The following is a 17,385-nucleotide window of genomic DNA, read 5'->3' as shown; positions in this document are numbered from 1 at the left end:
GAATGAGTATCTCTTAGATCTCCTAACCAGAATCTTCGTGGCGTAAGCTAGAATGATGGCGGCATTCAAGAGAATCCGGAAGGTCTAAACCTTGTCTGTGGTATTCCGAGTAGGATTCAATGATTGAGTGACTGTGACGAGCTCCGAACTCGCGATTGCAGGGCGTTAGTGACAGACGCAAAAGGATAGTAAATCCTATTCCAGTATGATCGAGAACCGACAGATGAATAGCCGTGCCGTGACAGGGTGCGTGAGCATATTATTCACTGAGAGGATAAGATGAAGCCATTGACAAGGGTGATGCCTCCAGACGATTAGCCGTGCCGTGACAGGGCATTGGATCATTTTCCCGTGAGATGACCGAAAGTAGCCATTGACAGTGGTGATGTATCACATAAAGCCAGCCATGGAAAGGAGTAAGACTGATTGGATGAAGATAGTAGGAAAGCAGAGGTTCAGAGGAACGAAAAGCATCTCCATTCGCTTATCTGAAATTCCTACCAATGATTTACATAAGTACCTCTATCCCTATTCTTTTATTTATTATTCGAAAACTCCATAATTATTTTATATCTGCCTGACTGAGATTTACAAGGTGACCATAGCTTGCTTCATACCAACAATCTCCGTGGGATTCGACCCTTACTCACGTAAGGTATTACTTGGATGACCCAGTGCACTTGCTGGTTAGTTGTATCGAAGTTGTGACAATTATGAATTAAGATCAGAGCACCAAGCTTTGGAGCCATTACCAGGATTTGTTCGAGCCTGGAGATCACAATTTCGTGCACCACTGACGTTGGGATTTTTGCTAGTAAAGAATTTTATAAAAATAGTCCCGTTGTAGATATAGTTTCTAAACCAACAGAAATCCCTTCGTACAAACGTTTTGGTTGTCACAAGTAACAAACCCCTTAAAAATTGATAACCGAAGTATTTAAACCTCGGGTCGTCTTCTCAAGGAACTACAGGGAAGTATGTTCTTATTATTGGTTATGAAGATTGTAAATCAGGGTTTTGAAGATGAGGAACAAGTGATTTGAATTGCAATTAAAATAACTAAAAGACTGTAAAATAAATAAATAACTGTAAAATAAACTTTTGGCAAGGTATGAGAAATTGGAAGTCCTATCCTAGTTATCCTTATCAATGATGATGAAGATTGAATCTCAATTCCACTTAGTTAGCCTTTACTTAAAGTAAAGAAAGGTCAAGTGACTAATTATGTTGATCTTCAAATCCTAGTTAATCCCTAAGGAAAGATTGGGATTATTGAAGTTCAATTCAATTAGCAAAGATAGCAATTATCGATCATGTTGAGTTTGATAACTCCTGAGTTACTGATTTCTTAACCAAGACCAAAGGGGAAAAGTAAATCTACTGAAATAAAAATGTCTTCAGATTGGAAGTAACAGTAACATAAATAAAAGAGAGCAATAATAAACTGAAATACCTCAAATAACATTAATTCAAAGAATAATCTATAACATAGAAGAGTTCATAAACTAAATTGAAAAGATAAATAAAAAGGAATGTTGAACCTGATAAAAAGATAATCCTGAAAGCAAAAGAAATCCTAATTCTAAATCCTAAAAGAGAGAGGAGAGAACCTCTCCCTCAAAACTACATCTAATTCATGAAAAAGTAACTAATTGGAGACTCTCCTTTGAATTGATGCATTTCCCCACTTCATAACCTCTGATCTATGCCTTCTGGACTTGGATTTGGGCCAAAAAGGGCTTCAGAAATCGCTGGGAGCGTTTTCTATAATTTCTACTGCGTGGCCTCTGTAACGCGTCCGCGTGGGTCACGTGGTCTCGTCATCTAAAGTTTTCCTTGTCATGCGGTCGCTTCAGTCATGCGTCCGCGTCATATGCGTTTCGCTTAAGGTGTGCGATCACGTCAATGATGCGGTCGCGTCACTACCATTTTGCACTGGCATGCAGCCGCGTCGTCCATGCGATCGCGTCACTGCCAGTTTCTTCAAAAACTCCGTTTCATGCTTTCCTTCCAATTTTGTATGTTTTCTTTCCATCCTTTAAGAAATTCCTGCCTTTGAAGATCTGAAATTACTCAACACACGAATCACGACATCGAATGGAAATAAAAGGTAATTAAAATAATTAATTTTAAAGCATTGGAAACATGTTTTTCACATTCATCACATAATAAGGAAGGGAAAGTAAAACCATGCAATTTATATGAATAAGTGAGTGAAGGATCGAATAAATCACTTAAATTAGGCACAAAATATATCATAAAATATGGGTTTATCAACCTCCCCACACTTAAACAATAGCATGTCCTCATGCTAAATCCAAGACAAGGAGTAAGGTATGGTTAAAGTGGTGGAATCTCATGCAATGCAATCTATTCTAAATGCAACTAACTAAATGAATCATGCAATTCTAATTTTTATTCACTTGTATATAAAACTTACATGTAGTTAAATTAATTCACATTCTCAAGGAATCATATATGCATAGCCAAACCTTAGATAATGATAAAGCACTTTTACAATTGAGATGGGAAAGAAAAATATTTTACAGACTTGCAAGACAATTAGCAATTTAAGCAGAGATATATGTTGATGAGCTATTGAACCCTCACTAGATTTTGTGTTTACTCTCTAGTCACTCAGTGTTTATTGGGTTAATCACTCTATTCTTCTTTTTATCCTTACTTTCTATAACTTTGTTCTTCATCTAACCAATCAAAAATTATAGAATATAGCATACAAAAATCACGAGGTCTTTAATTAAGGTTGTAATGGGGCCAAGGTAAAGGTAAGGGTATATGTATAAGGCTAAGTGAGCTAATTAAGTGAATCCTTGATTAGTCTAAGATCTCACCCAACATACATATTTTATAAAGCAAAGCTTCTTTACCTATTTTCCCATATTCTTCCCACTTTTTGATGTTACATGCTCATATTTTAATTTTGTCCCATGTTCATTGCTTTATTTTGTATTTTTTTAATTTTTTTGTATCCTTTTATTTAAATACTGAAAAATAAATATTTTATTTTATTTTATTTTATTTTTTTTAAATGCACATGGTAATTAAATTAATTTGATTCCACATGAGCATGCTTCCCAAAACTTTTTGTTTTGAAATATCTTATTCTTTTTAACTTTCTACCCTTTGTTTTTATCATCCATGTTCCCATAAGGTTCCCCACACTTACACAATACACAATTTCTATCTTAAGCTAACCAAGGATTCAACTTGGGATTTTTATTTTGTTTTTTTGCTTAAGGCTAGTAATGTGGTTATAAAACAAGAGGGGGTTTAAAGGCTCGAGGGGGCTAACAAGGGTGATGTAAAAGGTAGGCTAATCTGGGAATAGTGAGCTAGAATCAAACAATGGCCTCAATCACTTTCTTGGTTTGTATCTATATTCTATAATCAGACATATAGATTAAAACAAAGTAAAGAACACCAGAATAAATAAGAAGGGCGAAACACATAGGAATAAAATTATGGTTTGAATGTAACCATAAAATTAAGCTCAAAACTCACAGGCTGTGTGTTCTCTAACTCAAAAATTATATACCAGTTATATATGTCAAGCAAGTAAAAATTAAGAGTTCCCATTATTCTCAATGTAAATCTTAAGGTGTCTTTAAAGTTCTAGTGTTTCTCCTTGATGAAATGTTGTTAACTAACTAACATGTAATGCTATATATACAAGGTGTGGGTTGTTTTTATTCTGTTAAAGTCTCTAGTTTACTTCCTCTTTACATTTTTAATTTAAACTAAGTTATCTTATGCTAAAAAGGGTAAACTATACTAATTAATCCACATTTTCTATAACTAATAAGTAAGAATTGCAACTAAACTAGATGACTAAAATATGAACTAGAGTGCAACATGTAGAAATATAGTAAAAATACATGAAAATAGCAATGTATAAGTACTGAGAAGATAAAAATAAAAATAAAAATAAAGAAAAAAATACAGAAAAATAATAAAGTAAAAAGAGTCTGTAGTGGTTCACCAAAAAAAAAAATATGCCAGAGATAGTGACCTCCCGACACTTAATATGAAGCATCGTCCCTGATGCTCACTCAAGCAGGGTGTGAAGGGGGTGTCATCACTGGAAGGATGGGTAGCTGGGGTCTCTGTGGTGGTGGTCGGGGGATCTGCCTGCTGCAGAGGAGGTGCTGACTGAATAGGGATCTCTGGGTCTGCAGCCTGAGTCTGTGGCGGGGCCTCCTGCTAGGGTGATGCGGCGGCGGTGGGGTCTGGGTGGTCGACGATGGGGTGGTGGTCGGTGGTTGTGGCTGGAAGTGGGTGGTGGTGGGTGCAGAGAAGAGAGGAAGGAGAAGGGGGTTGGGGGGCGCGAATGGGTAGGGTTTGCGTGGCTGGGGGGGTATCGAATTTGAATCCACGCGATCGCGTGGGGCACGCGGTCGCGTGGCTGGGGTGGAATAAGGTTGACGCGATCGCGTGAGTGATGCGATCGCATGGAATGGGAAAAATGATGAATGATGCGGTCGCGTGAGGCATGCGACCGCGTCGCTGGAAATTGTGCTAAACGCACAATTCCAGCGTCGTTTCAGCGCAACTCTCTGTCTCCTTTGGGGTGTTGTGCAATCCATGCGACGCGATCGCGTTGCTCATGCTGTCGCGTGGGATTGGTGTTGTGCAAGTGACGCGATCGCGTCAAGGACGCGATTGCGTGGGTTATTTTGTGCGAAACGCACAACAGCCGCACGATTCCAGCCCAACTTTCTGGGTGTTGGATCCTTATGTCGATTTTCAGGTCACGCGGCTGCGTGAATGATGCAGACGCGTGGGGGTTGTTTTTCGCAACTGACGCGATCGCATGAGTGATGCGGTCGCGTCGCATGCCCTTTCTCTCTCTTTTTTTTTATGCAGGTATGCAATTATGCAGTATGCAATGCGAATGAATAATATTCAGGTTCAATTGAAAAAGAAAACAAAAAAATAAAACGAAATAAAACTGAAAAAGAAACGACCATACCATGGTGGGTTGTCTCCCACCTAGCACTTTTAGTTAAAGTGCTTAAGTTGGACATTGGATGAGCTTCCTGTTATGGCGGCTTGTGCTTAAATTCATCCAGAAATCTCCACCAATGCTTGGAATGCCAATAGTCTCCGGGGTCCCAAACTAGGCATGTAAAGCTTCTGAGCAACTTCAAACAGATTCTCAGGCTCCCGGGGTGACGAATGTCAGAATAGATTCCAGGATCCCAAACTTTGCTTTTAAATCCGCCTTCGTCTTGATCTATATTTTTCTATCCGGGTGGTTTAGAAAGTATATTTTCACCAAGATGACCAAATGTTTTCCGAGATCCATTCGATTGATCATGATGCCAATCCGTGCACTTCGAGTTGAAGCGTGAAACCTTATTGAACCTTGTGCACCAGCTCTGAGTACGAGCCATTTCCCTCTTACTCTTAAAGCCGCAGAGAGCTCTAAGCTGGCCATCTGTTTCAAGCAAACCATATTCAAGTGGAAAAATAAAGCTAAAGGTTAAGGATTGTACCCACTTGAAGCTTGTATTGGGTGATAATGGCCTTGGGACAGGTGTTTCCAGTGGTTCTGTAAGTTCTACTCCCTTGTTCTCTTCGGTGAATTTCTTCACTTCCTTGCAGACTTCTTCAATTGCATCCATGTCCTGATCAAAGCCTTCTATGTCTTCCTCGTCACTTAAGTTATAAATGGGAAGTTGAGAGAAATCTACCTCCGCATCATCTTCGTATTCACTTGGGGAAGATTCTTCGATCTCAGAGAATTCACTTGCTGATGCAAGTTCATTACTGGGAGAACTTGACTTGAGATTATCATCATCAAGGAAACTTGCATCTTGGGTTATCTCGTCTAGTTCCTCATAAGAGACTTGCTTTGGGGGTTGTGCACTATCCTCCTTAGCATCAATTGTAACATTTTTGATAGAATTCTCCATAACTCTGGATTCCCATGGAAGTTCAGCGTCTCCTAAGTCTTCAACCAACTCTTCTTCGTTTACAATGACAGCTTCCTCTACCTATTCCAGTATGAAGTCATGCCCTGTTCTGTCCACTGGAGTTTTTAGTATCTCCTTCATGCTACGCTCTTCTTTAGATTGTCCACATGGGGCTGTGGGGGGTCCTTGAATGTTTGAACGTCTAGAAGATAATTGACTTACAGCTTGCTCCAGTTGATGAAGGGTTGTTTAGAGTTGATCTACTATTTACTTGAGGTGAACCTCTGATTCTCGGGGTGATGGATTTGGACGTGGTACATAAGGAAGTGGTGGTGTCTGGGAGTAACTGGATTGGAATTGGGGTAAATTAGGATCATATGGTGGTGAATGGTGAAAATGAGCTTGTGAGTGTGGTGGTTCGAAGTTATGTTGAGAGGATGGTCTATAAGCACAGGGTGGGGCTTGTTGGTAACTACAAGGTTGTCCACCATGTCTATTGGCTTTGCATTGTAGAATGGTCTTTGTCCATGATATCTGGGAGGGTGTTGTTGCCTAAAGGGTTGATCAGATCCTTTTGGCTCCATCCATCTTTGATTGCTCTGACCTTGATGCATGTTCCTATTATAACTTTCACTCCTTTCAACAATATTAGAACCAAACTCAAAGCGAGGGGGTGAGAATTCATAGTAGCTAATAAAAGTAAAAGGAGAAAATAAAGACAAATAAACAAGTAAAAGAAAAATATTTACAATAACCAATAATAAGGCACACGATTGCAGTTCCCCGGCAACGGCACCATTTTGACGTTGGGATTTTTGCTAGTAAAGAATTTTATAAAAATAGTCGTGTTGTAGATATAGTTTCTAAACCAACAGAAATCCCTTCGTACAAACGTTTTGGTTGTCACAAGGAACAAACCCCTTAAAAATTGATAACCGAAGTATTTAAACCTCGGGTCGTCTTCTCATGGAACTGCAGGGAAGTATGTTCTTATTATTGGTTATGAAGATTGTAAATCGGGGTTTTGAAGATGAAGAACAAGTGATTTGAATTGCAATTAAAATAAGTAAAAGACTGTAAAACAAATAAATAACTGTAAAATAAACTTTTGGCAAGGTATGAGAAATTGGAAGTCCTATCCTAGTTATCCTTATCAATAATGATGAAGATTGAATGTCAATTCCACTTAGTTAGCCTTTACTTAAAGTAAAGAAAGGTCAAGTGACTAATTATGTTGATCTTCAAATCCTAGTTAATCCCTAAGGAAAGATTGGGATTATTGAAGTTCAATTCAATTAGCAAAGATAGCAATTATCGATCATGTTGAGTTTGATAACTCCTGAGTTACTGATTTCTTAACCAAGACCAAAGGAGAAAAGTAAATCTACTGGAATAAAAATGTCTTCAGATTGGAAGCAACAGTAACATAAATAAAAGAGAGCAATAATAAACTGAAATACCTCAAATAACATTAATTCAAAGAATAATCTGTAACATAGAAGAGTTCATAAACTAAATTGAGAAGATAAATAAAAAGGAATGTTGAACCTGATAAAAAGATAATCCTGAAAGCAAAAGAAATCCTAATTCTAAATCCTAAAAGAGAGAGGAGAGAACCTCTCCCTCAAAACTACATCTAATTCATTAAAAAGTAACTAATTGGAGACTCTCCTTTGAATGGATGCATTCCCCCACTTCATAACCTCTGATCTGTGCCTTCTGGACTTGGATTTGGGCCAAAAAGGGCTTCAGAAATCACTGGGAGCGTTTTCTATAATTTTTGGAGCGTGGCCTCTGTCACACGTCCACGTGTGTCACGCTGTCACGTCATCTGAAGTTTTCCTTGTCACGCGGTCGCTTCAGTCATGCGTCCACGTCATATGCGTTTCGCTTAAGGCGCGCGATCGCGTCAATGACGCGGTCGCGTCACTACCATTTCGCGCTGGCTTGCGGCCGCGTCGTCCATGCGATCGCGTCACTGCCAGTTTCTTCAAAAACTCCGTTTCATGCTTTCCTTCTAATTTTGTATGTTTTCTTTCCATCCTTTAAGTCATTCCTGCCTTTGAAGATCTGAAACTACTCAACACACGAATCACGGCATCGAATGGAAATAAAGGGTAATTAAAATAATTAATTTTAAAGTATAGGAAACATGTTTTTCACATTCATCACATAATAAGGAAGGAAAAGTAAAACCATGCAATTTATATGAATAAGTGAGTGAAGGATTGAATAAATCACTTAAATTAGGCACAAAATATATCATAAAATATGGGTTTATCAGTTGCCTCCCAACAAGCACTTCTTTAATGTCAATAGCTTGATAGCGAGCTCTTAGAGAGCTTCACAGAGACTCAGAGCTTGATGATGGCCTCCCAACACCAAACTTAGAAGTTGAGTGTGGGGGCTCTGTTTGACTCTGTATTGAGAGAAGCTTTTCATGCTTCCTCTCCATGGTTACAGAAGAAGAACCTTGAGCCTTAAACACAAAGTGATCCTCATTCAATTGAAGGACCAACTCTCTTCTGTCCACATCAATCACAGCTCTTGCTGTGGCGAGGAAGGGTCTTCCAACGATAATGGATTCATCTTCATCCTTCCCAGTGTCTAGGATTATGAAATCAGCAGGGATGTAAAAGCTTTCAACCTTCACTAAGACATCCTCTACAAGTCCATAAGCCTGTTTCCTTGAATTGTCTGCCATCTCTAATGAGATTCTTGCAGCTTGTACCTCAAAGATCCGTAGTTTCTCCATTATAGAGAGTGGCATAAGGTTTATACTTGAACCAAGGTCACATAGAGCCTTCTTAAAGGTCATGGTGCCTATGATACAAGGTATTAAGAACTTTCCAGGATCCGGTTTCTTCTGAGGTAATTTCTGTTGAACCAAAGTATTTAGTTCATTAATGAGCAATGGAGGTTCATCCTCCCAAGTCTCATTACCAAATTACTTGGCGTTCAGCTTTATGATTGCTCCTAGGTATTGAGCAACTTACTCTTCAGCAATATCTTCATCCTCTTCAGAGGAAGAATACTCATCAGAGCTCATGAATGGCAACAGTAAGTTTAGTAGAATCTCTATAGTCTCTATATGAGCCTCAGATTCCCTTGGTTCCACATTAGGGAACTCCTTAGTGGCCAGTGAACGTCCATTGAGGTCTTCCTCACTGGAATTCACTGCCTCTTCTTCCTCACTAGGTTCGGACATGTTGGTTATATTTATGGCCTTGCTCTCTCTCTTTGGATTCTCTTCTGTATTGCTTGAGAGAGTACTAGGAGGAGTTTCGGTAACTCTTTTACTCAGTTGACCCACTTTTGCCTCCAAATTTCTGATGGAGGACCTTATTTCAGTTATGAAACTGAGAGTGGTCTTAGATAGATCAGAGACTATAGTTGCTAAGTCAAAGTGGCTCTGCCTAGAATTCTCTGTCTGTTGCTCAGAAGATGATGGAAAAGGCTTGCTATTGCCAAACCTATTTCTCCCACCATTATTATTGAAGCCTTGATTAGTCTTCTGTTGATTCTTCCATGAAAAATTTGGATGATTCCTCCATGAAGGATTATAGGTTTTTCCATAGGATTCTCCCATGTAATTTACCTCTTCCATTGTAGGATTCTCAGGGTCATAAGCTTCTTCTTCAGAGGAGGCTTCTTTAGCACTACCAGATGCAGCTTGCATTTTAGTCAGACTCTGAGAAATCATATTGACTTGCTGAGTCAATATTTTATTCTAAGCCAATATTGCATTCAGAGTATCAATCTCAAGAACTCCTTTCTTCTGAGTCATCCCATTATTCACAGGATTTCATTCAGAAGCATACATGAACTGGTTATTTACAACCATTTTAATGAGTTCCTGGGCTTCTGCAGGTGTCTTCTTCAGATGAAGAGATCCACCAGCAGAGTGGTCGAATGACATCTTGGACAATTCAGACAGACCATCATAGAATATACATAAGATGCTCCATTCTGAAAACATGTCAGAAGGACACCTTCTGATAAATTGCTTGTATCTTTCCCAAGCTTCATAGAGGGATTCACCTTCCTTCTGTCTGAAGGTTTGGACTTCCACTCTAAGCTTGCTCAACTTTTGAGGTGAAAAGAACTTGGCCAAGAAAGCATTGACCAACTTTTCTCAAGAGTTCAGGCTTTCTTTAGGTTGTGAGTCCAACCATGTCCTATCTCGGTCTCTTACATCAAAGGGAAAAAGTATAAGTCTGTAGACCTCAGGATTAACCCTATTGGTCTTAACAGTGTCACAGATTTGCAAGAATTCAGCTAAGAACTGATGAGGATCGTCCAATAGAAGTCCATGAAACTTGTAATTCTGTTGCATTAGAGAAACTAATTGAGGCTTAAGCTCAAAGTTGTTTGCTCCAATTGCAGGAATTGAGATGCTTCTTCTATAGAAGTCATAAGTGGGTGCAGTAAAGTCACCAAGCATCTTCCTTGCATCTCCACCATTATTGTTATTTTCGGCTGCCATCTCTACTTCTTTTTTGAAAATTTCTGTTAGGTCTTCTCTAGAGTTTTGTGCTTTAGCTTCTCTTAACTTCCTCTTTAGAGTCCTTTCAGGTTCAGGATCAGCTTCAACAAGAATGTTCTTATCCTTGTTCCTGCTCATATGAAAAAGAAGAGAACATAAAAGAATAGGAATCCTCTATGTCACAGTATAGAGATTCCTTTATGTGAGTAGAAGAATAGAAGAAATAGAATCAAGAAGGGAGAAGAAGAATTCGAACACAGAGAGAGGAGGAGAGGGTTCGAATTATAAGAAGAAGAGAGGTGTTAGTAAATAAATAAAATAAATAAAAGGAGATGAGAGAGAGAGTGTATTCGAAAATTAATTCAAAAGAAAATAAAAATATTTTTGTTTTTATTTTAATTATTAGTTATAATTCAAAATTTAAGAGAGAAAATAAATTAAAATTAGAAAAAAAATTTTAAAAAAGTGGTTAGTGATTTTCAAAAATTGGAGAGAGAAAAGTAGTTAGGTGGTTTTGAAAAAGATATGATTGAAATAGAAAACTTTTAAAATCAAAACAAAAGGTCAAGTAGTTAATAGAAAAAGATTTGAAAATCAATTTTTGAAAAGATAAGAAGTTAGAAAAAGATTTTGAAACTAAGTTTTGAAAAAGATATGATTGAAATTTATTTTGAAAAAGATTTGAAAAGGAAATTAAAAAGATTTGATTTTAAAAATTAAAGTTGATTACTTGACTAACAAGAAATTAAAAGATATGATTCTAGAATTTAAAGATTGATCCTTTCTTAATAGGCAAGTAACAACTTGAAAAATTTTGAATCTAAACATTAATTGTTAGCATTAATTTCGAAAATATGAAATAAAAATAAGGAAGAGCTTTTGAAAATCTATTTTGAAATTTTCAAAAAAAAATGAAGGAAAAATGAAAAAGATTTGATTTTTGAAAAAGATTTGAAAAGATAGAGTTTTTAAATTGAAATTTTGACTTGACTAAGAGGAAACAACTGATGACATGTCATCATGTCATGTTGTTCTATGCTTTTTAATACAAGAAATTGATGATTAGTGCTTAAATATTGCATTCTTTTGTGCTTAAATGGTATATTTCTTTGATCTTTTGATTTTATAAATTTTGTAGAAAATAAGAAGAAAAATAAGCAAAAGAGCACAAAATAAGCTAAAAAGAAAAAAAGAAAAAATTTGGGCACATTTTGAAGTTGAGACACGCTTTGGAACCTTAGGCCACACTTTTAAAAGCGTGGCCCATGACCATGAAGCCATGGCATGAATTAATGCCTTAAGCATGCATTTAATTACTAATGAATGCAATGAAAGCTACGGCATTACTAATAAAGCCAATGTTAAATTACTGCCAAGGCGTTAATGCATTTAAAGCATCATACATGCATCATGAATTGATAAATAAAAGCATGCATGAAATGATGCATGAAATGTTAATTAATTAAGCCAATGAATGCCATGGCCAATGAAAGCATGCAAACTTTAATTTCTAATGCATGCTTTAACGTTAAAGCACTAAGCATTATTAATTAAAGCAATGCATTGCAATTGGCACATGAGTGCTTTAACATTAATGCATTAAGATTTATTTGAAGTAAATGCATTGGCTTTATTAAAATGAAAGCATTCATGCAAAAATTAGAAGAAGCAACGTAGCGCTCTACAAATCCAAAGAAGCAAGCAAAGGAGCGCTGCGCTCTCTTCACCAACTGAGCGCTACAAGAGTCCAAATTAGCAAGGCATCAGCGCTCAAAGAGAGAGCGCTAAGTTAACAATGTTAACTTTATCGTGCTCTCTCCCAAAGAAAATGTAAGGAGCTACACCAAAAATGGAAGCCACAAAGTTTCGAACTCATGAACCAAGAGGAGAGCGCCACAAGTCTTCACAAAGAAAATACACCAAATGCTTCCTCCAAAGCTCGAAAGTGAGCCTCATGCCACAACAAAGGAGCGCTCAGTTCACTCCATTCACAGAGTGCTATACTTTATTACATTGTGCAATAGAAATTGGCCAAATGCTCCCCTCAAGGCTCGAAGCTGGGGACCCTACTAACAAAGCAAAGGGCACTGCGATCTCTCCTTTAACCGAGCGCTATGAAGGCTTCCTCACAAGGCTTGGCACACAACCAATTTGGCAAAGCAAACAAGGGGGAGTGCTGCACTCTCTTCTTCAACCGAGCCGTGCCCTGGGAGGTGTCCCACACACCAAATCAACTTGAACCTAGCAACCTTGAACCATGCCTCCAAACCAATTGAACCAAGGCCATCCGGATCCACTCTTCCTGATACCAGGGCATTTTGGCCAGTTTCACTGACCTTTTGTTTATTGTTTTAGGGTAGTTTCATACACTTTCTTAGGAAATAAGCAAGTTTTTGGTAAATAATCACTTACATCTTGATTCAAGCAAACATTGTGAATTTTATATGATTTTATGAGAATTATGCATGAATTGAATGATAAAATGAATGATGCATGATCTCATGGGTTAGAACCTAGCTTTGATGCACTTTATTTGCTTGATTTCAGGACAAAGAAAGCAAGGAAGAGCCACGTTAGTAGTCACGTTAGTTAGACTAACGTGACCACTAACGTGGAATGGGAGCTAGCTTGCAACGTTAATGAGAAAAGTGATCGCCAATAATGCCTTCGTGAGCCATCATAGCCCACGTTAGTTGCCACGTTAACTACGTTAACGTGGAAGCTAACGTGGAAGAGAAGTGAAGCTCCAAAATTAGTGGTAAAAGTGAATGCCACTAACGTTGGAAAAAGGGGCACACCTAGCCACGTTAAGAGTCACGTTAAGTACATTAACGTGAGCTCTAACGTGGAAGGAACAAAAAAGTGCCAACGTTAGTGACACTCACCTTTGTCACTAACGTTGGACTAAGCCACTATTAGCCACGTTAGTTGCCACGTTAATTGCATTAACGTGGAAGCTAACGTGGAGGAAAGGAATGATGAGCCAACGTTAGTGACACTCACCTTTGTCACTAATGTTGGAGATGGCTATCACTACCACGTTAGAAGTCACGTTAACCTAAGTAACGTGAACTCTAACGTGGGAAGAAGGGGTGTTTGGAGCGTTAGTGACAAAGGTAAGTGTCACTAACTCTCTCGAGGCTAAGGCATGCCAACGTTAAGAGCCACGTTAGTTATACTAACGTGGACTCTAACGTGAGAAAAGGGGGCTAAGAGCAACGTTATTGAAAAAGGTAAACCCCAATAACGTTCGCAAAGGATCAAGAGGCAACGTTAGTGGTCACGTTAGTGCCACTAACGTTGAACTTAACGTGAACCATCTTGGGCTAGAAACGTTAGTGAAAAAGATGATTGTCACTAACATTCTCGAACCCACATTTTCACTTAAACGTTAACACCACTAACATCCTAGCTAAAATCCATGCCTATTTCACACTTTCTCTGCAAGTAAAGCTGAGCCCACTGAAGACTCCAAACTGCTTCAACTCAAGATCCAAAGGCCCATATCCAAGAATTGAAGAGCCAACTAGAAGAGCAGAAGAGTAGTATATATAGGAGTAGTTTTGAACTAGAGGGGAGCTTTTGGATTGGGAGAACCACTCTCTGTATAATTTTACTTTTTCTGCAACTTCTAGTTTTACTTTCAGAATGCATTTTCCATCTTTGTTTTCCATTCCCAGAGCTATGAACAACTAAACCCCTTTCATTGGGTTAGGGAGGTCTGTTGTAATTTGATGGATCAATAATAATTTTCGTTATTCTTCTTCTTTCTTTCCTCTTGATTTTACTAGAAAGCTTTCAATCTTCATCCAATTGAGTAGTTGTCTTGGAAAAGAAGCTATTCATACTTGGATCTCTTCGGAACCTTGGAAGAGGAATGAAGAGATCATTGATGGGAAAAATTTGGAAAACGGATTTCCAAACACCCAAAACTCACCGGCAAGTGTACCGGGTCGCATCAAGTAGTAAAACTCACTTAGAGTGAGGTCGATCCTGCAGGGTTTGATGGATCAAGCAATTTTAGTGGGTGATTAGTTTAGTCAAGCTAACATTGAGTGAATTGTGTGGAATGTAGCCAACAGAAAGTAAATTACAATGAATCTTAAAGATGCAGAAAGTAAAATTGCAAGTAACTTAAAGAACAAGAAAGTAAAATAGCTGAAACTTAAATTGCAAGAAATGTAAATTGCATCAAATGTAAATGGAATTGGGGTGTTGGAAATTAAAGAGAGCAATAGATCACGCAATTGGAAATTTAAATTGCAGGAAGAATAAATTGGGAACAATGTAAGCAGAGAAGCAAAATTGCAGTGAATAAGAAATTAGAGCAATTGCAGGAAATGTAAATTGGAGGCAATGCAACAGAAAGTAAAAATGCTTGAAAGATTAAAAATAGAAAATGACTGGTGCTTAATTTGCAGCAATTTAAAAGAAGGTTGAAGATCTCAGGGGTGGAGGAGACTAGAAAACCAGTCTAGATCTCAAGTCCTTCCTTGATCCAACAAGAGAAAAGTTGCAGAGAATTAAAAGAAAGAATGCAAAAGAAGTAAAGAGAAGTTGCAGATAGAGAATGAAAACAGAATTTCTTCCACTCTCAATCCAAGATTTAAAACAGAAATGAAAATTAAAGAGAGAGTTTTCTAATCCTACTACTCCCTAGTGGAGCTAGCCTCTAATACTTTCTAATGGAGCTCCCCCCTTTGAAAATGAGAGTGATGCCTTTATATAGGCTTTTTACAAAATAAAATGAAATTGAAATGAAAAACAAATTAAATGAAAATCCTAATTCTAGCTTGTTCTTGTGCCTTTGAGTGATGATGTGGGCTTTCCTTGCTTTGGATTTGAAGAGAGATGGGTCTAGTTGGCCTTGGTTCAATTGGTGAAGAATTAAATCCAATTTGATTTTTAATTGAATTTTGGACCATGGTGCAGCTCCCAGGGCAAGGCTCAGTTGAAAAACACAACTGAACGCCCAAACTTGCTTTGCCTTGCCCAATTTGGTGCGCCAGCCCCTTGTCCGTGTCAATTTTGTGCGCACGATTAGCTTCCTTGGCGTGCCAAAATGTGAGGAGTGTGGGGGGAGTAGTGCTCAGTTGGAAAAGTTAACTGAGCTTTCCCTTGTGTGCCTTGGTAGCACCTTTGGCTTGAGTGTGAGGTCTTGAGTTCAAATCTTTGTGGAAGCACTTTTGTGAGCCTTTTCCTTGCATTTTCTTGAGTGGGAGCCCGATAAAGCTCAGTTGAGAAAGTGAACTGAGCGCTATTTTGCTTTCCTTGTTTTCCTTGTGTCTCCCCCTTCGAGCCTTGGTGGAAGCATTGGCTGATTTTTTTGCTTATTTTTGGCCCTTAAAGATGCATTTCACTCGTGCCTCAATTTCGTGCCAATATGTACTATGATATATCGTTGGAAAGCTATGAATGTCAGCTTTCCAACGCAACTAGAAGCACATCAATCGGACATCTGTAGCTCAAGTTATATCCCTTTGAAGGAGGCATGTTCATGCTGTGAACGCCCAGATTTTAACTTAGCAAAATTTCTTGCCTCCAAGCACATTTTTCTTGTACGGCAAAGCTAGGTTTACTTAATGAACTGAGCTTTGTGTGCTGATTGTTCACGCTTCCTTGATTTGGTCATGGGCCATGCTTTTAAAAGCGTGGCCTAAGGCTCCAAAGTGTGCTCCAACTTCAAAGTGTGCCCCAAAACTCTTTTTTTCTCCCTTTTGACTTATTTTGTGCTTTTTGCTTCTTTTTCTTCTTATTTTCTACAATATTTATCAAATCAAAAAATCAAAGAAATATAACATTTAAGCACAAAAGCATTCAATATTTAAGTACAAATCATCAATTTCTTATATGAAAAAGCATATAAAAACATGACATGGTGACATGTCATCAATGATGCTAGAAATGCTTTCTCATGTTGGACCAAATTGGGGTTTCGATGGACATATAATCCTACCAACACTTTGATTTGGGAATACATGTGGTATAATCAGTGACCATACTTCATCTCTTCTCATGAGCAATTGGACCAAGAAATTGGCTATTGATCAAGATTTGAGAGATTGAATTACCAAGGAATTGGAATTCAATCACTTAAGATTGCCAAGGAGATCAATGAATGCATTGATTGAGGAAGAGATGAAAATGAACTTGATTCGGAGAATGCAACATCTCCTAAACCCAATGACTTCCCCATTTATGATCTCACCCATTCTCTTTAATTTCTGCAATTTACTTTTATGCTCATCTTCCCAAATCCCCATTTAACATTCTGCAATTTACTTTCCGCCATTTACATTCAGCTCTTTATTTCCAGTATTTACATTTTCTGCTATTTACTTTCCCGCCATTTAATTTCCTGCAACTCTCACATCAAATTCTGCTTAGCTCAACTAGAACATTCCTCTAATTAAAGTTGATTGACCAATCAATCCCTGTGGGATTCGACCTCACTCTATTGTGAGTTCATACTTGACGACAATTCGGTATACTTGCCGAGGGAAATTGTTGAGAGACAAGTTTCCGTACATCACTTCCTCAAATCCAAAACAAGCAAAGCCCAATTAACGTCACTCAAAGGCACAAGGATCAGTTAGCTTAGGAATTTATTTTAATTATAATTTGTTTAGAATTTCATTTTTCATTTTTCATTTTGTAAAGCCTATATAAGGCATCATTTTCATTTTTGTAAAGATGCTGGCTCCAATAGGGAGCAGTAGTAGAGAGCTGTCTTTTAATTTTTCTGTTTGAATTTGAGAATTGAGATTGGATCTGAGTCTTGCTCTCTAGTTTTCATTTTATTTTTTGCTGCAACTTGTTCTTGGAATTTGAATTGAGGTTGAAGAGCTTCATTGATTCTAAGTTTGAGAATCATCTTTTACCTCTCTTCTCAATTGTTCTAAGAATTGGATTTGAGTTTAGTTTTCTAGTTTTCATTTTCTTACTTCAAGCAATTTCTACTTT

The 17,385-nt window shown here is 37.9% G+C and overlaps 1 non-coding gene across 1 annotated transcript; it reads left to right on the top strand.

Moving 5' to 3' along the window:
• Positions 1–9,913: 9,913 nt before the first annotated feature.
• On the top strand, positions 9,914–10,017 carry LOC112745869 (small nucleolar RNA R71). Its single transcript, XR_003173777.1, has one exon. It is a non-coding gene; the product is annotated as a small nucleolar RNA R71 (small nucleolar RNA).
• The last annotated feature ends 7,368 nt before the right edge of the window (positions 10,018–17,385 follow it).

Source organism: Arachis hypogaea, chromosome 14 (assembly GCF_003086295.3).
Source record: "Arachis hypogaea cultivar Tifrunner chromosome 14, arahy.Tifrunner.gnm2.J5K5, whole genome shotgun sequence".
In the NCBI taxonomy this organism is placed as follows: domain Eukaryota; kingdom Viridiplantae; phylum Streptophyta; class Magnoliopsida; order Fabales; family Fabaceae; genus Arachis; species Arachis hypogaea.
The sequence above is the reverse complement of the archived record's forward strand: the minus strand, read 5'-3'. Positions and strand labels throughout refer to the sequence as shown.